This window comes from Chrysemys picta, chromosome 8 (assembly GCF_011386835.1).
Source record: "Chrysemys picta bellii isolate R12L10 chromosome 8, ASM1138683v2, whole genome shotgun sequence".
Taxonomy (NCBI): Eukaryota; Metazoa; Chordata; order Testudines; family Emydidae; genus Chrysemys; species Chrysemys picta.
In genome coordinates, this window is record NC_088798.1 from 23,613,524 (window position 1) to 23,636,157 (window position 22,634).

At 41.1% G+C, this 22,634-nt stretch overlaps 1 protein-coding gene across 8 annotated transcripts in view; it reads right to left on the reverse strand.

Annotated features, from left to right (window-relative positions):
• SLC44A5 (solute carrier family 44 member 5) overlaps nucleotides 1-22,634 on the reverse strand; it is a 197,177-nt gene that overhangs the window by 120,959 nt on the left and 53,584 nt on the right. The gene's annotated exons all lie outside the window — the stretch shown is intronic.

Sequence of the window (22,634 nt, forward strand, 5' to 3'; positions counted from 1 at the left end):
TAAAAGCAGTCTTCTTTTGAAAAGGCTGCCCTGGGTCCTGTGTTACCGAATAGGTAAGTCTCTGACAGTCTAACTCATTTGGAACTGCTGGAGGAACCACGGTGAGAAACAGGTGCTGAATCCAAAGACCCAGTCTTGAAGTAGTAGAGCTGCAGGGTCTTCCTTGCAAAAGTGGAGGTCTAGGGCCAGCACTAAAGAAGTATCCTCCTAGAGAGGCTGTGTAAAGGTCAGAGGCCTAGCACGCCCAGAGGATCGATGGCAGCTGGTGGTAGCAGTGGGACGCTGTCTGCAGTGATAGTATTTTGCAAAAAGCGACCACAACAGTAAAAACAAGCTTAGTCAAAACCTACTGTACAGAGAAAGTGGTTTATGTTCTGAGTAGACAGAAGGAAAGGACAGATAAGGAAAATGACATATAATCAACTCCTTAAGAGGCAGACAATGGAGCTGTGCAAAGGGACAGTTAAACTGTAAAAGTGAACCAAGGCACAACTGTTTGACCTACTACATGAGGGATCACCAGGCGAAGAATTAAAGTCCAGACCCGGACAAGGTTCCCAGAGGATCGGGCTGGGGGGGATAAAGACAGATATAATCACAGTATCTGCAGAAGCTGAAACAATCGCAGGGTGTCCTCAAGACCAAGTTCCCCAACCTAACAGCTAGAGTGGCAAAAATTGCAGCTGGAAAAAAGAGGAACAGGAACTGGAGCTGGAAGGTCAGAAGCTGACTGATCAGGAAAAGGCAAAACTGAGTGAGCCAAACATGAGAGAGAGCAGTGAAAGCTATTCAGAAACTGAGAACCTGAGGAGCAAGAGATCACATGCAAATAGTCAGCTGGGAGAAACCATGGGATGCCAAGATCACAGGAAACACAGATGCTAACTTATTGCCCCAGTTTAAAGGGGGGTATTGATGTCTACCCCACTGCCTTTCAGAAAGTTTGCAATTTAAATCAGGTTCTCCCTGTGGATAGGTTCCAAGGTCTCACTCCCTTTCTGAGGACCAAAGTATAGAGGTGTGTATAATCAAATGGATGGAACTGATTCAGGGAGTGAGCTTTTTGAAAAAGCCTTATTGCTTAAATTTGAACTGATGCCTGAGGCTTACAGCAGACGGTTTGGGGGCATGCAAAAGAATATGGGGGTGCCATATATGGAGGTTGCAACCCAGATGGGGGAGCACCTCTGCAAATGGGGAAAAGGTGCAGGAGTTACAATCCTGGATGCTTGTCTGATCGGTGGGGTTAGAACAACTTTGGAGGTGTGCCCCATAATCTTAAAACATGGCTAATGCTCCAGAACCCAAGGGTTACACTGTGCAGCCTGACTAGCAGGTGAATGTATGGATAGTAGGCCTGGTTCAGATAAGAAAACCCAAAATGGGACAGGCCCAAGTTGAGGTCCCATAAGGGGGTTTCTCAGAAATGGGATTTGGGTAAACCCAAAGTGGAGGTATTGGCCAACTCAAGCAAACCACCAATGAGAGATCCCAAGGACCCAAGACATTATGTCTGTAAGAGGCCTGGGCATAAGTAGGCAGAGTCCTCAGGCACAGTTTCCAGGGTCTGGCCATGGCCAGAAAGGGTTAACCTAGTGAAAAAAACAACTGGAGGGAAAGTCAGCTCCTCAAGTCTTTGGTACTAACGGCATCCAGAGGGAGAGGGCCTCCCAACTAGCTCCTCTAGGAGACACAATGTTCAGACTGCTGAGTTTAACCCTTAGGCTCTGGTGTACCAAATTCACAGGGTTTCCTCAGGTCAAGTAGTGGGTGTGGGCGGGAGGCTTAGGGGGTTGAGGGCATAGAGGTGAATGGACAAAGGTCCAGGACTTGTGAGACATGAGTGCTGAGGTAATTCTGGTTCTCCCTGACATAGCTGACCCCAATAAGTTTGTACCCAATGAGTATCTAACCCTGAGGGGGTGTTTGGATCCCCAATGAAGGTGCCTGTCCCAAAGATATACTTGAAATGGGGTACCAAGAAGGGGCACAAAGAGGTTGGGGTGTATGACCAGTTGCCTATGGAGGTGCTGATGGGAAATTATTTGGATGACTAGCCTGGGAGAGACCGAAGCGCCTTGATTCTTTCCGGGAGCCAGAGAACATCACCTCGTCCTTACCTAGGGTCACAGACCAGCATGCATGGGGCTAGAAAGCTGCTGCTTTTGGCTTGGGAGAGCGCACTCCCTGGGGCAGAGCTGGGACTGAGACTCCATCCAGAAGTAGGAAAACTGAGGCACAGCTTAGAAGTGCTGTGAATCAAATGGCAGCCGGTGAGGATGGATGGGTTACTCACCCTGCCCCAGCAGCAGAGTTTCAAACAGAACATCAGAGTGAGTCTTCCTCAGAGAAGCTAAGAATGATAGCTAGCTCTGGCAGTATAAACCTCGTACCAAGGTCTGCAGGAAAGATTCCTGTGGGAGAAGGGATACCTTTACAGGGATTGGGTTCCCTCCATGGAAACTGAATTTTGGGGGATAAGGATGGAGTTGCAGGTCTTCCTGGGAGTAGCGGAGCTGCAGGACTCTCCCTTGCACAAACTGGAGGGCCTAGCACTATATAAGTACACTGCCAGAGATTGTGTAAAGGTAAAAGGCCTTGTGGATCCATGAAAGCTGGAATTTCATTTTAAAAATTATTGTAACAGAAAGCAAAAGAAGTGCCCCCAAAAAATCAGTGGGTGCCTGACAACCTTGTTACCTTGAAATGCCTCATCTCTCCCTCTGAAAAAAGGATCTGGGGTATAAATTACTCTTAGCCCTAAGAGAGGCTCCCATTCTTCATTTATGGCATGTAGCAATTCAAGCTATTTCCAGAGGAGCACATGGCTACCAGTATACTGCTAATGAACCTGCACCAGTCTGCATTAGGCATTTGACATAAGCCAAAATGCATGCAACAATATGTTCCTCTGCAGAGGTGGAAAGAGTGCCCAGATTATTTCCACGTGTTCTAATGCTCTCTTTTTGGATCCCTTCTCACCATCTTTCCTTGGACAATACTCACGGAAGTAAAAATTTAATTGATCATCAATAGAACATGAAAGACATCAACAGGAGTTTAGCCAAAGTGAGGGCAGCGGGATTAGGCCTCTCTAGATTTTGCTACTCCACAAAAGGTGCGAGTCTTGGTCATATGCAATTGTGTGGGAGGCTGATCATATGAGGTGTTTTCTTACTTTATAAGCCACTCTTACATCTCCACCTTGTATTTAAGAGTTAATCCAGCAGGATAGGGATGTCAGTTTTTGATACATACTTCGTATAGCTTTTAGGTGCTTTCTCTTCCAGAAAGAGAGACTGTGCTGACTCCTGAATTGGAGCAAATGACATTTTGGAATAAGATTTAGGACACAGTTGCTGGTAAACTGGGAAGGAGCTCAGGATCAGAAAACAGGGAAGACTTCTGGGTCCGAGTTCTTTTCTTTGGTTAATCTAGAGGAATGGGGGAGAGGGGGCTGCTGTTGCCTTTCCCCCTCATCTCAGTCTCCAGCCCTGGTTGTGTTGTAATGTCTGTCAGATGCAGATCAATATCTCACTGTGCTGTAATTTCTTCCAGTTTATTTTATGCTATTCCATACTGAATGTGAGTATCATCAGGGTCAGATTTTCACAACTAAATGTGCAAAAATGTATATGTCATTACTGCATTTGCACATGTATGATGAAAAATTGTTCCAGCAAATGGCCAGCCACACCCATAACTATTTGAATGCACGATTACCTGATTCACAAATGCATCTCAGTAATTACATGTACAAGCCTGGTGCACAAATGTGAATGCACAATTTTGAATATCTGGCCCTCACTTACTTGCCCAGCATCAGACAGTAAGTAGCTAGCAGAACTGGGAATGAAACCCTAAAATCTTGACACCTCATCTATGCCTTGTCTAGCTATTCTAACGACAAGTGAGTTAGACTAAGAATGCCTGATGTTGCTGGTCCTACTCACTAAGCTGTAGCAGTAGGGATTCTTTGTGAAAATTAGACTTTAGCCATCATAAAAGATAAATGGTGCATGAATGTCTGATGCAGAATGGTTATAATCATCATTTGTATCCTATTACTCCATAATACATGCCGGTAATGTTTAATTTTCCAAAATGATTACATTTCCAGTTCATAGGAGTCTTCTTCTTAGCGTATGCACAACGTGCCTCAGGCGGCATATGACCAGATTCATCACCGAATTTGGACCGCTGGTTGGATCATTAGCTTCCCTGGCTCAGGCCGGGTACTGACGGGGAGTGCGTGTTGAGCACTGATCAACGTCCCCCTTCATAGGAGTGAAAACATGAAAGCGACTACATGCTTTTACCCATTTTTTCCCCAATCATTTTTAATGCAGTGACTGGTTTGAGAATAAAATCTCAAAAACCAAAGGTTTCAAACAACCAACTTATTTTTCTTATCTGTAATTTTTATCTCTCTACATTTCAGACTCCGTTCCTTGCATTACATGATAAGAATAGCCAGTTCTTGCTATCATTCTCTTGCATGGCATAAGCACATGTGTACTACTAGTTGGCATTCCTCTGCATCTTCCTTTTCTTTTCTTCAGAGATCTTGCCTCTCAGGGTAGGAATCTTCTCAAAAGGAAACTTGGTGAGAAGAAATAGAAGCCAAATTCTGCCCTTACTTAAACCTATGGCACAAGCATGACTAAAAGCAGTGCAAAACAATTACACAGAGAATGACTAATTAATCCTTCCCATAGAACTACACAATGAAAACTCAAGTTTATTTAAATTAAAGTTAGTACAATTATATCCTCTTATAAGAACACTAGAAACCATTAGAAAAGATTCAGAGAAGGGCAACTAAAATGATTAGGGGTTTGGAATGGGTCCCATATGAGGAGAGATTAAAGAGGCTAGGAGTTTTCAGCTTGGAAAAGAGGAGACTAAGGGGGCAGGGGATATGATAGAGGTATATAAAATCATGAGTGGTGTGGAGACAGTGAATAAGGAAAATTTATTTACTTGTTCCCATAATATAAAGAACTAGGGGCCATCAAATGAAAGTAATGGGCAGCAGGTTTAAAACAAATAAAAGGAAGTTCTTCTTCACACAGCACACAGTCAACCTGTGGAACTCCTTGCCTGAGGAGGTTGTGAAGGCTAGGACTATAACAGGATTTAAAAGAGAACTAGATAAATTCATGGAGGTTAAGTCCATTACTGGCTATTAGCCAGGAAGGGTAATGAATGGTGTCTCTAGCCTCTGTTTGTCAGAGGGTGGAGATGGATGGCAGGAGAGAGATCCCTTGAACATTACCTGTTAGGTTCACTCCCTCTGGGGCACCTGGCATTGGCCACTGTTGGCAGACAGGATACTGGGCTGGATGGACCTTTATCGTCCCTGTACTTTTCTTAGGGGGCCTGATTTTTTAAAGTTTGCAAATGCCATTTCATATGCACAACTGTATGCCAAGTTTTGTCTCTGGTTACCATTATTTGTTACATATACAAATTATGTACTGGCTATTTGAATATGTAAATAAATCTGCTTGTGCACTCTCAGTGATTGTACATGCAAATTAGGAATGCAATTGCATGTGCACTTTTATCCACAGTTGTGCACAATTTTGAAAATCAGGCTCTGAAAACCATGGACCAATCTTAAAGGGTAAAATATATACCCTAAAATATGTATATATGACCTACTATTAGATAATTACCATTTCAATATATTTTTATAAGCAGGCAGAGTTCTCTAAAAACAGAATTACCACCATACAGGCAGATAATGGCTCCCTGGAGATGTGTGGACTTTTAAGTCTATTGTTCTTTTAACAGATGTTCTTAAAAATGAGGGCAACTGTATTAAAATTAATGTCTCTATAACACATACAAACTGCATGAATATGAGCACTAGCCTTTCTGAATAGTCCATGTGCAGCACATTGTCGGTTACAATGAACAATGCACCAGCTCTGAATGGTTGTGCTTGAACCGCTAGGCATGTAGTTACAAGTGGAGCTTGTAACATTATGTTAATTAGTTCTAATATTTTAATAGGCAGCCATATTAGAACACACTCTACATTTATTTTGCCTTCATCTTTGAATCCATTGCCATTTATTGTAGGATGTTCTGTGCAGTCTTACACTAATAGCAGCTCTATGTGGCTAACAGTGAATATATTCACAAAATGATAACACAGGCCGATTTGAATTTAAACATCTGCTTGATCAAATAAAACCTTTAGAGTAATGGTCAGAATTGACCCTTTATTCCAAGATTTTCCATTCACTAAACACTAACAAAAAACAGTCTTCAATCTACCTTTTCTTTTCCCTTTTATAAAAATTCACCCAGAACCAGATGCCTGAATTTAAACAGAACTGTGTGTTTTTAGAAATGAGACATGGCTTGTGAAAGTTGCCATTCTCTGGCTAGGCAGCCCCCCTGAGAGCATAACTGCTGTTTCAGACAAAGTTGTATGGCGTAGTTAGCCATTCAACTTTCAACCAGGCTCAGTTACTGGGGCATATGAATATTAAAAGTTAAATACTCCAACATCACTTAAGTTTTCTTTCCGAACAGGAACATTTTAGCATTTTATAACAGAAACAACTACCAAGTTACCAATATCATGACGTTTAGGAAATAATGTCATTATACATAAAGTCTTAAAACGCTCATGAATGGTGCACTCAATACTAATAGGGGCCCTTTCAATGTATACACTGCACACATACCTCACATAGAAGGATCCACATTACCTCATACCAAGTTCACTGTGTGAGCTATAATCTTACACAAAGTCAGCTGCTCTTTTAACAGCAGATGCGGTGTTCCTTATTTAAGCATTCATTGCTGGGTGACGATCTATCTTCTTTTTGACATCAAAGTAGATGCACTACATCTATTTTATAATAATCAGGTGTTCTTGGAAGCAAAACACTTTACAGATTACATTAGTGTCTGCTTAGTGCAACATAGGGCTTGTCTGAACAGTTTTTGTACTGTTATATCAGTTTAAAAACTGACATATTTAAACCAATACACTACCCTAGAATTGTTGCAGTATAAAGGCGCTTATATATAGTTTATTCTCAAAAGTTTATGGGATTCTAAACTGATATAGTAAGAGCACTTTAAAAAAAAAATGTACATGGACCAGCCCAAAGTTGCATAGAACTGGTAAAGAGAAAATTACACCCACACACCCCCGCCCATGTTGGCTGTTTCTACAATATGGAATGAATGGAAAGCTAAAGAAATCCTGTTCAAGAGAGCTGCTTACAAATCCAGCCCAGTTCTGTTCCCTTTGTGGGATTTCTGCTATTGACTTTAGTAGGAGTGAGATCAGACACACAGCGAGATCAAAAATGGACTGAAAATGCAAAACTGGGAACCAAATTCAGATGAATACAAAACCAGACCCAAAATGTGGGGATTTGTCAGATCTAAGATTCTGGTTCAGGCTCGTGACTGCTATTATCTAGACACGAAGAAAGTCTTTCTCCGAGTTGCCATAACACTTCTGACAGCTTCTCCAAACTTTGTACACAAATGACATGAAAAGCCCAATCCTGCTCTCACTGAAGTCTAATGGCAAAACTCTGTTTAGATGAATCAGTTAATGTTAGCAGATTGAGATGTGGCCTGAGTAAAGATACACTTCTCAGAGACAAGACTTGCAGTGGAAGAAACCTCCAGAAAACAGACCAACAGGTTAAATCTAGAGTGGGGAAGGAGATTTTAAGAACAGTTATTCTTTTATGCAACAATTAAAAGGTATTTTTAAATGAGCTACAAAAAGATGAGATAAGATAGAAACAAAACAAACAAACAAAAAAAGACAACTTGTTTTCCTATCAGTGAACCAGACATTTCCTTCCCATCTTCAGAAATAAAACATGCTTCATGATCTTAAAGCGCACTTAACAAAAAAGTCACAGAAAGTTAGCATTTTATAGCCCCAGTCTCAATTTTATGCACTATATATAATCCCTTATACTTGAAGACATTAAGCAGTAATATCATATTAAAATCATATAAAAAGAGACTTCTGGCTGAAACTACTAGGACTACTTTATTAGCTTAAAAGTCTTAATATTTGCATGGGATACCTAAAGATCAAGTTCTACTTTAACCTCCAACTTCTCCCTACAAATTGACAGATTATACACATGTATGCAGTATGAATATGGAGATATGGGATAAGCTTATGTTAGTGCACAGTTAAAAATAAAAACAAAACAAAAACAAAAAAACAGAATCTCATGGGCAGGCAGGATAAAAGTATAACTTAAGTTCCTCTCTCTCCCAACAGTTGACTAAGTTTAAACCTGAGAAGTGCTGCTAGTCAGTGTCAAAGTACTGAAACTAGCAAGAGAATTTTCTAGAAATCAGTAGCAGAAATAAATTCAACAAAATAGGCTCTTCAACTTTATAACTGTCTGCTGAATCTGCCACCATATATTTTCCATTGGAAATACCCTCCCTTCAAAGATATTTTTAAGAAACAGAACTTCTTTAGTCGCATATGATAAATGTCCCAAAGAAAAATTGTAATTCGAGTGGGTTATGTCAGCACCCAAGTAATTTCCATCTTTGTTTGCAAGATCGGGGTGGATCTCTCTCAGAGCATATGCAATATGCCCAGGCATTTGATGGCATCATTATCAGCCAGATGGAGAGCTGGTAGCCCTACATCGAAATAAGCCAGTGGACGCTCGTCAAGGATATGCGACAATCTGAAGTTGACCACAGCTGCATCGCGGCACATTTGAAAACATCATGTATACAGATTGGCCGCACAGTTGCCGTGTCCTATTTGAAACCAGTTCAGAGATGCCTTGGCAGAGGTGCCTTGGCAGATCAAAACCTGGGGGACGGATGGTTGGGTCAGTGACGAGCGAGTGATTAACAACTGTCATTGCCAACCACTAGTTGTGCCAGGCAGATGACCATAAAGGGCATCTAGAAGACAGGTGAGCTGATGGGTGGCTCAGAGCCTGGCTGCTGATCTCATGGATCTGAGACAGCAGCATTACAGAGGCCTTCTAACGGTGAACATGGCAAGGTACTACATTACTTAGTGTTGGCAGCCACGGTGGCAATGGAGTTGCATGCAAAGTCCTAACAACAATACACATCGCTTTGTTAAGCGCTACATCAACCAGCCTCATGTGGGACGAGTGACACCATACAGGAGGGCAGTATTCTGCTGTTGAATAGCAGAGGGCAAAGGCTGATGTTCTAAGTGCCCAGGCGCTCACACCCCAGGTTCAGCCAGCCAATTTTCTGAGCAGGTTGTTGCAAGTGCTGAATTCGGCTGACGTCTTCCTCAAGTGGTTGAGGTACATTAATGACCTATCCAATGTCACACCGAGGTGAACTGGGAAATAGAATCAGCCTATAGCCCCAACCAAATGTAGCAAAGCACTTAAGCAACTTAAAGTTATGCATGTACTTAAGTGCTTGGAAGGATTGGAATTTATAAGAGTAAGACATTGGATGCCCTATGGGATATAAATTAAAGAATACTTTAGTTTTAATTGAAGTTACTGCTAATAAAGGACCCAATCCTGGGTGCCTGCGTACTTAGCACTTTTCAGGAGACACTCAGCACCTCGCAGGATTGGGCCCTAAGTGATTGATCATGCAACCCAGATTCAGACTGGTTTTATTGAGGTCAGAGCAGGGCTACTCAGATCAGTAACAGCTGCAAGACTGGGCCCCAAATACAGTACTTAAGTAAATGAGAGATCAGTAGCTCACTACCCCAGTCTGACCTCTTGGGATCTTGAGAAGGTTGTACATTAAAATAAAGTTTGGTAGCCTCAAGTGAGAATTTGTCTTCATTACTAAACCATCACAATGCAGTCTCAGCTCTGAAGACTGGGATAGCAAAGGGCTTTGCCAGTTTGGGTTGGCAGTGTGGTGAGGGGAAGCTTCCACATTGCCTGTGTATGCTAGGCTTTCCTTCCTGAGCATTACATTAACCCACTGTCTTTAAAAAGGAGAGGAAAAGCAAAAACTCATTCTGGACAGACATTAAATATTGCAAAGGGTTCAGTAATCTATTCAAATCTTTTTTAAAAAAATCACTATTAGCTAGCAATTTTACAGCCATCCTATTTTACCAACATAATTGGTTTCTGTATATATATATATATATATATATATATATATATTTTAAAACTGCAATTAACAAGCAGGATTTTCTTGGCTCTTACACTGGAATATGAGATATTAACACCCCAGGGTGACATGTGTCCATGTGTTATTGCATGATAACATTTCCATCATCTATGCCTTAGCTAACAGACTACACGCTTCCTTTCTAACTCTGCTAAAATGACTGTTCTGTTAAGATAGCAGTCCCTTGTTAAAAAGCAGATCTCCAGGGAGTTTCTCTGATTAAAATATAAATAAAATGTGTGAGGGTTTACAATTTATGTTCCAGTAATCTGTGTCTTCCAACATCACATGCACTGTAATCCCTTTCCTCCTGTATCATATGTCCTGTAATCCTCCTCATTTTCCTAAATCACATGCCCTCAAATCCTCCTCCATTTTGAGTCTCAAACTCTTCTCCTTCACATATATATATTATAATCCTGCTGTGCAATATGTGCTGGAGGCCTGCTTGTAGGAGAAGGATTTTATAATTGTACTATGAGAATTAATGTATGATTTGATTTTATCCTGTCAGCCACCCCTTTCTGAATAGCAGAAAGGAATGACAGACCAAAACAATCCTTATGACTGATTATGGTCACCCTTTTATTTTAGGTTTCAGAGTAGCAGCCATGTTAGTCTGTATCCGCAAAAAGAACAGGAGTACTTGTGGCACCTTAGAGACTAACAAATTTATTTGAGCATAAGCTTTCGTGGGCTACATCCCACTTCTTCGGATGCATAGAATCCACGAAAGCTTATGCTCAGATAAATTTGTTAGTCTCTAAGATGCCACAAGTACTCCTGTTCCTTTTGTTTTAGGATAAGTTATAATGTCTATTATGGTTTCCTATATGTATTACAAATTAGGCACTCTAGTTAAATATACATTTCTTTGTTTTAAGGTTTAGAAAGTAAGAGACAGGATCTTATTTTGTGTCTATATTAAGGAGATTAGAGGAACGTTGAAGGCCTGGGCCCCAATGTACATTGTTTTGATTATAAGATTTAGGAAGGCTTAATTTACAATGCCTTTTCTTGCTCAACATAAAAACTGCTGTATACCTTTAACTGTCAAAGACTGTTTGTGTGAATGAGGAATGTATGCATCTGGAAAAGATAAGGTGTGAAGGCCATTGTTATAGACAGATGATCAAGGAAGGAGGAGTGAAGAGACTTAAGGACACTATCAATGCGCATCCATAATGAAGGAAGGGCAGATTGACAACCCTGAGGTAAGGCTGGCACCCCTAAGGACAAAACAAATTAACTGAATCGAAACCAGGATGGATGACCCTCTCAGAGGTGTATTGGAATGTTTACATCAGAAGATAACAGAGATTGACACAGCAAAATCCATAGACTTCAACAGAGGAAACAAAGACTAAGAACAGGATGCTTTGCCATGCGGTTTGGGTTTGTCTTGCCACACTCCAGGAGCATTGGATCGTGACCGACAGAGCCCAGCTCCCCTCTGCGACCAATCTGGCTGGCCACTAGATTGATCCAGACTCTGGACTGGTAACTATAAACATCAACTGGCAGGAGAGAGAGAGAGAGAGAGAGAGAGAGAGAGAGAGAGAGAGAGAAAAGCAAATGCTAACTGCTGTATTCTCAATAAATGTGGCATTTTTGCCTTCTCCTCTATAAAAGATCCGTGTGCTTTGTATAGCATAACATGCTCCTGCATGATGGATTTTCATTTTGCTCAAAATTATAGGTAACTGGTAATAAAAGTGTGTTATGTATCTAGTATTCATAGTCCTCCTGGTTATATGGGCTGTAATTTAATATCTGTTGTGGTGCTATTCATAAACCATTCAAACTGTACTTTTCAGCTTTAGAATACCACTTGATTGAATTACTATTTTGCATTCAATTTGGTGTTTTTTTATTGTGTGGAAATCACTCATAAGCATTTTTCAGCACACTCAAGATAATGTGAAGTTTACAGCAGGAGTAGTGCTTTACAGAAGGTATATCAAAAGTTCTTATAACCGGAGAGGAGTATTTGGAATCAAAGCCTTATAAAAAGTAGTTTTAAAAAACAGTACTGAAACTAAGCCCTTGAAAATCAACACATCTTCCATGGGAATTCAGTCCCTCTGTACCAGCTAGTTGCCATAATATAGCTGACTACCAAGCCTAGACACTTTTAGTACATGTCCCAGACCTGAAGAAAAGCTCTGTGCAGCTTGAAAGCATGTCTCTCTCACCAGCAGAAGCTGGCCCAATAAAGACATTACCTCACCCATCTTGTCTCTCTACCAAGCCTAGAGCATTGATTTTGCTGACTCAAACTGTTCTAGCAAGTCCATTAGGGATGCAAACACTGCAGACCAATCCAATTCCAGAGATATCCAAGCAGGATTCTAGTATTGTCTCATATGCTTAAGACAAACCTGCCTTTGAGGAACTTTGAGTTACTTCCTCTTTGATGTTCTCTGTTCTGGGGCTCCTATACTGCTGTAACCATAAGATATATGGTTTAATTTTATCACACTAGAGTAAGCTGCCTCAGAAGTGGGATTTGTGGAAGGTCTATTATTTCAACAGTGTAAGCATGCACCACACCACCAGAGTTGTTCTTTACACCTGTAGATTTTACTCCTCAAAATGCAAAAATCACAATTTAAAAGTTAAAATATTAATTAAGAGCAATGATTGTTACAACTGATCCCATCTGTAATAAATGTACAAACCATTCATATCAACTTAATCAGGAATATGAACTTTAATGGCTTCCATCATAGTAATCTATGAGGAGAAGGGAGCAAGAACTACAGATTATTAAATACGACATTCCCTTCAGGCCAGATATGACATGTGTAAAAAATATTTTAACAAGGCTAATAGCAAAGCATTAAATGAAGCAACATCCTGCCATGTAGTAAAGCAGTAACATAATGGATGGGGCCTTTTAAAAAAAAAATTATACATTGTTAAATGGAAAAGTCCTAAATAAAGTTGTATATGGCTGTAAAAAAAAAAAATTCTTTAGTGGGAGCCCAACATAATCTACAATGAGAGTTTTACTACTGATTTCAATAAGAATAGGATGTAGCTCATTCAGTTTTGTTATTACACTTTCTTCCACAGCAGTGAAAAATGAACCATGCACCAACAACTAGTGACAGGCAAAAGTGTTGTAAGAGTCATTACTGCCTTAAGCACACTACTAAAACTAAGAATTTTAAATTAATATGTTTGGGTATTTTTAAAACTATTTTGTCAATGAAAAGGAGAGATTAGAGAGGTAGAATAATCTGAAATTAAACAACTTCCTAAAAAAGCATATTTTAGGGTTGCCAACTTTCTACTCACACACAAAACTGAACACCCTTGCCCCACTCCCTGTCCCTCCTCCAAAGCCTCACCCCTGCCCTGCCCCATCTCTGAGGCTCCGCCACTGCTCACTCTATCCCCCCTCCTTCTGTCGCTTGCTCACCCCACCCTCACTCACTCATTTTCACCAGGCTGGGGGAGGGGGTTGGGGTGTGGGAGGGGGTAAGGACTCCAGCTGGGGGGGCGGGCTCTGGGGTGGGGCCATGGGTGAGGGGTTTGGGGTGTGGGAGGGGGCTCCAGGCTGGAGCAGTGCGTTGGGATGCGGGAGGGGGTGAGGGCTCCAGCTGGGGGTGTGGGCTGTAGGGGGTGGGGCCAGGGATGAGATTTGGGATACAGGACGGGGCTCCGGGCTGTGGGGGTGGAGCCGAGGGGTTCAGAGTATGGAAGAGGGCTCCGGGCTGAGCCAGGGGGTTGGGGTGTGGGAGGGGGTACAGGCTCTGGGCTGGATGTGTGGGTTCTGGGGTGGGGCCAGGGATGAGGGATTTGGGGTGTAGGAGGGGGCTTTGGGCTGGGGCCAAGGGGTTAAGCAGGCAGGAGGGGATTACATTACAATGTAGCTAGATCATTTAAACAATCTCAGCTATTATGCAACAATAATGTCTTTTGACTGCTGAAAACTATCAAAGTTAGGATCCGGGATGCACTTACCTCAGGCAGCTCCCGGAAGCAGCGGAATGTCTCCCTCCAGCTCCTACAAGGAGGCACGGCCAGGTGGCTCTGCACACTGCCTCGTCTGCAGCCACCACCCCCACAGCTCCCACTGGCCACGGTTCCTGACCAATGAGAGCTGCAGCACTTGGGCAGGGGCAGCATGCAGAGCCCCCTGGCCGCCCCTCCACATAGGAGCCAGAGCGGGGACATGCCGCTGCTTCTGGGAGCCGCACAGAGCCCTGCTGCGCCGCCGAACACACTTTTAACAGCCCAGCCAGCAGTGCAGACCAGAGCCGCCAGGGTCCCTTTTCGACCAGGCATTCAGTTAAAAGCCGGACACCTGGCAACCCTAGCACATTTAGAGCAAACAAATGGATCTAACATGTGAACCAAATCATTAAATCTTGAATTTGCTTGTCGCCTTACTGCAAAACTCATTTTCCCTAATTTGAAAAATAGATTAAAACATGGGCCTCAAATGTTTTGAAAATATTTTCATAGATTGGTCCCTACTCTTAATGCTTATGCCTTGTGCAGAGTACGTTGTTATCTTCTGACATTATACTTTCACTTTTGAAACTCAGTTTAATTGTTAAACTCAAAAAAATAATTAGAAGCATATGGGATATTTTGACACTAGAAAGGGACAATGCACTAGAAAAATATTCTGTTGGGAGTAATCCTGCCTTGTCAGGCGGAGGGAGGAAGAGAGGGATGAAATGACCTGGTGAAGAGGCCTATGATTCTATACTATGGGAGAGGAGTAAAATGAAATACAATCTCTTGAAGTAATACAAACATATCCTGGAGGTGAATGCATGGCTATGTGGATGGTATCGCCAGGAAGGCTTCTGCTTCCTCGACCATGGGATGGTGTTCTGAGGACAGCAGAGCAGAAATGGAGTCCTCCTAGCTAGGAAGTGGGAGAGAGAGAGAGAGAGAGAGAGAGAGAGTGTGTGTGTGTGTGTGTGAGAGTGAGAGTGAGTGTGAGTGTGAGAGAGAATATTCTTGGTGTTCTGAGAGACTTTCTTGACTGAGAGAGAATTCTGAGAGCACCCAGTAACCGGCAATAAATTCTACAGTGCAGGTCATCACTGCTTTCTACATTTACACAATCCCCACCTCTGGTTCCAGCCACCCCATAGTTGGGACCATGCTGTCCTCTCCTCTTAAGAGGGGTAAAGGGGTTCTAAAAGGAGGGGGGCAGCTCCCTGCTGTGCCAGATGTAGGAGCCCCAAATCCCCTTCCTCAGCTCCCTTTGGGAATGCTTTTCCTTTACATCCTTTTCCAATCCATTATATCCAGTAATGGTAGCCCTTCCATACCGAGTACCTGCACTAGACATCCACCACAAGCTTTATGCACTAAATTGCAACATTATAACCTAAAAACCCAGCCCCATGCCACCAGGTCCCAAACTCACCGTCAGGAATGCCAAAAAAAACCAGCCACCATCTCAGCCAATCTGGCAGTGAGGGCAAAATTCCTTCCCAGGCCCGGAAGAAAAACAGGAGACTAGCGTGATGCCCATAGTGGCTCATGAGGAAGCCAGTCTTTTTTTAGACTTCATGGGTGCCAACCTGGTCCAGCTGAAAGAAGTTTCTCTGAGACTGCACAGGGTACAAATATCATCCCCCCTTCCAGTCAGCTCAAAGGGGAATGCCCCCCCTCAAATCTGGTCCAACGGCTTCTTGCTCCTACCCAACTCTGTCCAGGTAAACTTTCTCCTTCCTCCCCTTATGCTACCAGTTGCACAGGGAACCCTTAAAGGGTCAAACACTTCTCTTCCAGCCAGCCAAAGACCCACTTCATACACACTTAATCATGTTTATGACTAGCGATGGGCTCCAAGCCACTGAGTTTTAAATCCATATCAAAAGCTGAGGTCAGGTTGCCAATTTTGGTTGGATGTATTCCTGGAGGTTTTATCACATGACATTTTCGTTACTTAAAGATTAATATTCAATTCCTGGAGACTCCAGGACAATTCTGGAGGGTTGGCAACCCTAAAATGAGGTGGTGTTTAGATTCAAGCCCATATCTAGTTTTAACACTCAAGGCCAGATTCTGCTTTAGGTATAGTTATGCATGAATGCCACTGATTTGCTACAGATTTAAACCTGTTTAGCTAAGAGTAAAATTTGGCCCTAAACTTGTTTAATTTGTTCATGAAATGCCCACTGGTTTAATTAAGTTTGTGTAATTTCACTCAAACAGACTACACATAGTCATCTCTAAAGAAATATCAACTAGGACTTGTTCCGTTTTTCCTGAAGAAATACAGTAGTATGAATTAGAGCTTAGCTCATTGCTGCTCCATGTCATTAAGACCAAACATTATATTATATATATTTATTATACAATCCGTTTACTGCTTCACTCGAGTGCTCACAGCAAAAGCCATTAATTAACAAACCCCCAATACAACATTTTAAAATATAATCTAAAATCACTTTGGCAGTTATAACTAAGGACTTAATTAAATGAGAATGTTACAACCAATTCCGCCCTCTTTGGACAAACTTTCTGGCTCATTTAGTTATTTTTCCTTCATTTCATGTTATTATGGAAGTACCTAGATGGAGGCCCCATTATGTGATTCATTGCTCAAACACACACAGCGACTTCAGGTCCCAATGAGCTTGGTATACTATTAGAAATAGTGTACTCAAATCTCCCCTTAAGTGAATTATTTTATTTCGCATTCATGTTGCAATATTTTGAAAGATCACTTCCACCTAAGCCCTTTTATAATTACAGCATGTGTTAAGTAAAGTGAATGTTTACAGTTCCTCATGATTCTAATAATGTAATACAATATTATTCTTTGGAAACAGCAAGGAAAGCCCTTGGTATTTTAGAGAGCTCGTGAATCAGTGTACGTTAAGGACTGGTTGGCAAGCTAAGGAAGTTTTATTGCAATTAGAAAGGCGAGAGGGAATATAAAATAAATAATTCTATGCTCTTGAATATTTTTAAATTATTTTTTTCTTTCTTTAAAAAGAAAAATGTAGTGGTTATGGAAGCCCTAGAGACTGAAGTCCTCTAGTCAGCCACTTAAAAGAGACAACAAAGGAAGCTGCAGTGAAAGCTATCCCACTCTGTCCAAACAATATGATCCCAACATGATCTGGAATGACCACTCTAGAGTTGAAGCCTATTCAACCTTTAAGCATCTGGCCCTAAATCTCCATAGAGAAGGTAGTTGATATAAGTCAACATAGATCCATTCGTTCAATGGAGCTCCACTAATATACATAGGGTGAGCATCTGGACCTTAAAAAGTTAGTCAGACCATTGTCATAAGCACTTTTCTTTTTAGTTTAATATGCTTTATTCTTGATAATGCTGTTTACATTAAAGCCACCATCAGCTACAAAAGAAATGAGATCATTACTGCAGAATACTTGGTATACAAATGTAAAGGATATATTTCTACTTCAGTTCTAAAAGATGAGAAAATGGGCTCAGATCTGTTCCCACTGGAGAAAACGACAGCCATGTCACTGACTTAATAGGAGCTGAATTTGGCCCAAGATGAGACAGCTGAAGTTTGTCAACTATCAAGAACTCCCACATTCTGTCAGCTCTTTTTAATAATAAAGAGTGGGAGTTCTTAGAGAGGAACTTGTACTCATGTAGCCATCAGTATACACAGAGGTAGTTTCAAGGAAAGATGCAAGAAATGTCTGATCCGTGCAGGAAAGAAAAACCAATTCTGACCATACCTAGTATTAGAAGCAACTGATTTTGCTCTTTAAGAAAATGACTCAGGAAGTGTAAACCTCAGGCTTGCCCTTTTCTGGTCCCCAAAGCTTTTGCTCTGCTATAGCAGATCTGCTATGGACTGGCCCTCTGAGGGCCCTCACTACCATTTACCTCAATGGGACCCAAGAGCATTCAGAATCTTACAGTATTGGGCCTTCTGTGCAGAAGGATTGTCATATGGTTAAGATACAGGACTAGTAGTCAACACATCTGGAATCTGTTCCCTACTCTGCCCCACACTTCCCTGCATGAACTGGACAAGTCACTTAATTGCCCTGTGCCTCAATTTCCCTATTTAACAAATAGAGATAATACTTTACCTCAAAACACCCCTCTGAGGTACTCACTACCATGTTGAGCACCCAGAAATTGCCTATAAATAAAATATTAAGGTGAATTGTACTTTCTGAAACTTTGATAGATAGTTTTCAGCAGTCATCCAACAACAATGTCTTTTAATAGCTGAGATTGTTTAAATGATCTAGCTACATTGTAATGTAGTCTTGTACTCTTCATCACTATTTCACTACTGCAGGAGCCCTAACAGAACGTAATTCCCATAAACTGCCATTCATAGAGTCCAGGGGACAGACAAGGGGAACTTGGGGTTCAGATTGATCCTATCTTCTGTAAGGCACCAAATCACATTTACAAGTATTGCCAACAACTGTAGCTGGTCTATCTGGCTCTAGCTGGTTTGTTTAACATTTCACCTAAACTCCTAAGCCCCAGAACACTTTTTACCTCGTAGTTCATGGAAATTACTTAAGTTTAAGTGTGCTGGCATTGACAGTTTAGCGTACCCTCCCTAGGATGTTCTTCTTTCTTTCAGAGGACAAACTACTGTGGCTACAGCATGCTAATTATAACTGCATTCAAAGGGAGTATCCATGGAAACAAGGAGTGACAGAACAGTCACTGAGATGTTCTATTTTGTACCAAATATGAGGGGTTAAGAGAGTCAATGCAAGTCTGATTATCAGAAATCCTGGCCATAGAAAAAGGTGTTTGCTCCTAAAATATTGAAATAAAGAATCAGCAACAAACGTATGCAACATAAATCCTAACTTAATTGAAAGTTACCTGTACGTTTAAAGACCATCCAGTTTTAATTTTACAATCTAGAGAACACTACATCAACCAGCCAGCCTTTTTCCTTTCTTTTCTTTTTTAACTACAATTCTATTCTTCCTAAACGGAAATGTGTGGGAGGAATAAAACTTTAACATAATTGCATATAAATCTACAGTCGTTTGATCTTTTGCTGTCCTCAGCATTTTATTGAGTTTTAATTATATTTTAAAGCATAGATCCACTGTGTAAAAATGGTGCTTTCTTAATCAACAGACCTGTTCCCAAGACCTTATGGGTATTAGAGTCATATCTACCAACTTCAGTTACAACAGTAAGTTTTCACTCCTGTCAGCGCTGAAGAGCCGAAAGTAAGCCGGATGCTAATCCTTCTTAAGAACATAAGAATGGCCATACTGGGTCGGACCAATGGTCCATTTAGCCCAGTATCCTGGCTTCTGGGAGAGCCTGGTGCCAGATGCTTCAGAGGAAATAATCAGAACAGGGCAAACATCAAGTAATCCATCCCCCGTTGTCCACTCCCAGCTTCTGGCAGAGAGATGCTTAGGACACCCAGAGCATGGGGTTGCATCTCTGACCATCTAAGCTCATAGCCCTTGATAGACCTATCCTCCAGAAACTTATCTAATCCATCTTTGAACCCAGTTATTGTTTTGGCCTTCACAATATCACCTGGCAATGAGTTCCATAGGTTGACTGTGTGTTGTATGAAGTACTTACTTTCATTTGTTTCAAACCTGCTGCCTATTAATTTCATTGGGTGACCCCATGACTCTTGTGTTATGGGAAGGGGTAAATAACACTTCCTTATTAACTTTCTCCACACCAATCATGATTTTATAGACCTTTATCATATCTCCCACCCTTAGTAGTCTCTTTTCCAAGCTGAACAGTCCCAGTCTTTTTAATCTCCCCTCATATGGAAGCTGTTCCATTTCCCCTAATCATTTTTGTTGCCCTTCTCTGTACCCTTTCCAATTCTAATATAAAGCTTGGTAGATGTATATGCAAAGAGAATAGCTTACTAAGTGCCAATGAGTTACACATGTGCAAACCTGCCACAGGTATCACTGTGGCCTTAACAGGAAGAAATAAAGTTGCACAAGTGTAAGGGAGGATCTGATCTGGTCTGCTTTATTACTAATGAATATGTGCTGGAAGCAATGGACCCAGCTTGCCTCTCAGATCACAGTTCTGTCAGTGATATATTTATATCAGGGCTGTCAGTGATATAAAATATCTATCCCTTCAAAATATTTCCTTTTTAAACTAAGCAGATTTGCTCTGGAAGTCACTGAGATACAATAAACATGGATCTTCACAGTGGCATACTACAAAAGCATATTATCTTTAGGAAACGGGTAAATATCCAGATCCCCAATCCTGCCACCACTTGGGAAGAGGAGGAACTTTATTTATGTGAGCACACCAAATGGATTGCTTTCAGGCAACGCCTTTTTACACCCCGTGATTTTCTTTTGCAGGAGGGCTGAAGTTAGAGCTTCAGTATAGCTGTGAATGATACTGTTTGTTTATGTTTATTGATTTCCAGTTTAATTATTTCCCCAAACGTCTGTTTTTTGTTAAACTCAATACACACAGAATTAAAACATTACAAACACATTTTCCTTTGTATCTGGACAAATGTATGCCAAAGTCTAATGTCTATTTCCAACATATTGTACGTCTTTAAATAGCGTTTGGAGTAAAGTTGTAACACCCAAATATGAGAAAGAGAGAAATAGTCAATTTTTCCTGTTATGCTTATTAATTCTATGCAGTAATTCAAAGCAGCACTTTTACTAATTACTACTATTCTTGCCTGAACTCATTTTATATCTTTTCCTTTTCCTTCATTTGTAAATTTTAAGGTAAATCTACTTTAACACTTACATATTTCAGAAGCCGTCTGTATCTAAAGTGAAATACGAGTTAGAAAAACGTATTAGGTGTCCCAGTCAAAAACCTCAACCCAAAGGCCCAGACTTTATTACGCTGGAGGTATGTATTGGAACCTCACTTGGTCCTGTCCCACTGGGCAAGATCAAATCGTGTTATAACCTTATTATGGAACAGTGTTACCACCCCTCGTTATAACACAGTGTAGTCCTGTCATGCAGGCACCACCAACCTCTGTTATAACTAGACCGCCTGCATGGTACAGGTGTGCTGCGTCAATGCTCCCTAAATGTTATTCAGGCTCTAGGCACATTCCCGACAGTAACTAAGAAACTGTTATACAGCTGCACTGCACAACATGGCTCTTCTGGCAAGAGATAACTTCTGCTGTAAGTTTTTAAGTAAAGACCCTGTTAAAATAATTCTCCCATCTGATCAATTGTTGTCTTAGTCAGAGGCCATGGCTCCGAGAAACAGATGGCAACGAATCATGCTGCTGGTGTCTGAAGGAACACTTAATAAAATTAGACTTACTAAGAAAAATCAATTGACTTGTTTATAATGTTTACACACAGACACACAGAAGATGTATATGTATATAAATCCCATACCAATCCCTCCCCTCTAAAACACACTTCAGGTTAAAAAGCCAAGCACTGAAAATTAGGGAATGTCAGAATTAAGGTTGCCTCTGCAATTTTAATTCAGCCTCCCTTATGCATATGCATTAGATACCATCTTAAAGTACATACTATTTTCCCCCACAAGACCCTGCTTCATTTATTTCACCAGAGGGATGGTATTAAGTGAAGGAAGCAACTGTTGCAATATTCATTTATGATGCAATTCAGGAAAGCACTTTAAGAATATATTTAATTTTAAAGTACATACTTGAACATCCACTTAAACAAGTTTCTCAACTGGTACCTAAAATGCGTGGTCCCAAGTCTTATCTGCTGCACTGAATTACTAATTTCCTCGTGGGCTTTCCCATGACTCTCCTCACAGTGCTATCTGAGTACATGACAAACATTTGTGAATGGATCTTCACAAGTGCCCAATGAGGCAGAGAGGTTTCATTATTCCTATTTTATAGAGAGGGAACAGAGACACCGAGATTAGGAATAAAACATGCAAAAGTGTCCACTAATTTTGGGGTGCTTCAATCATTGGGTTGATTTTTTGAACCAATTAATGTGCAATATATTAGCAAGCTTTAGAAATCACACCTCCATAGAGCACATTACCCCATGATGTAGACAGACAGAGTGGCACAAAGAGGACTGAGGGCTTGAGTCACAGTCCATTGACATTAGTTGGAGTCTATTAACTTAAATAGGCTTTGAATTAGGCCCTTAGTTGGGCTGAGGATCTAGGCCCAATGGCAGAGATCTAGATGTGACAGTCAAGAGACTAAAAGTGGTTCATGAAACCGTAAGAGCAGATAAACTCACTCGGAAATTGAGGGGATCAAGCTAGGCTCTGGAGGACCTAGAGAAAGAGACAAAGACAGGAAATCTAGATGCAACACAGAGAGAAAGCCCAGGTCTACACTAAAGAAAACTCTACAGAAACAATCAGCAAGCTAGGAAGGGAAACAGGAAAGAAGAGCATGATGGAAGCTCAAGTTGGAATAAAATAAATGAATGGTGATTGTCTGTAGCATCTGTAGATTCCTCATTCTATGAAAACTAACAAAGATTTTAAAATTAAGAATATTTTATATAGATAGCAGGATTGTT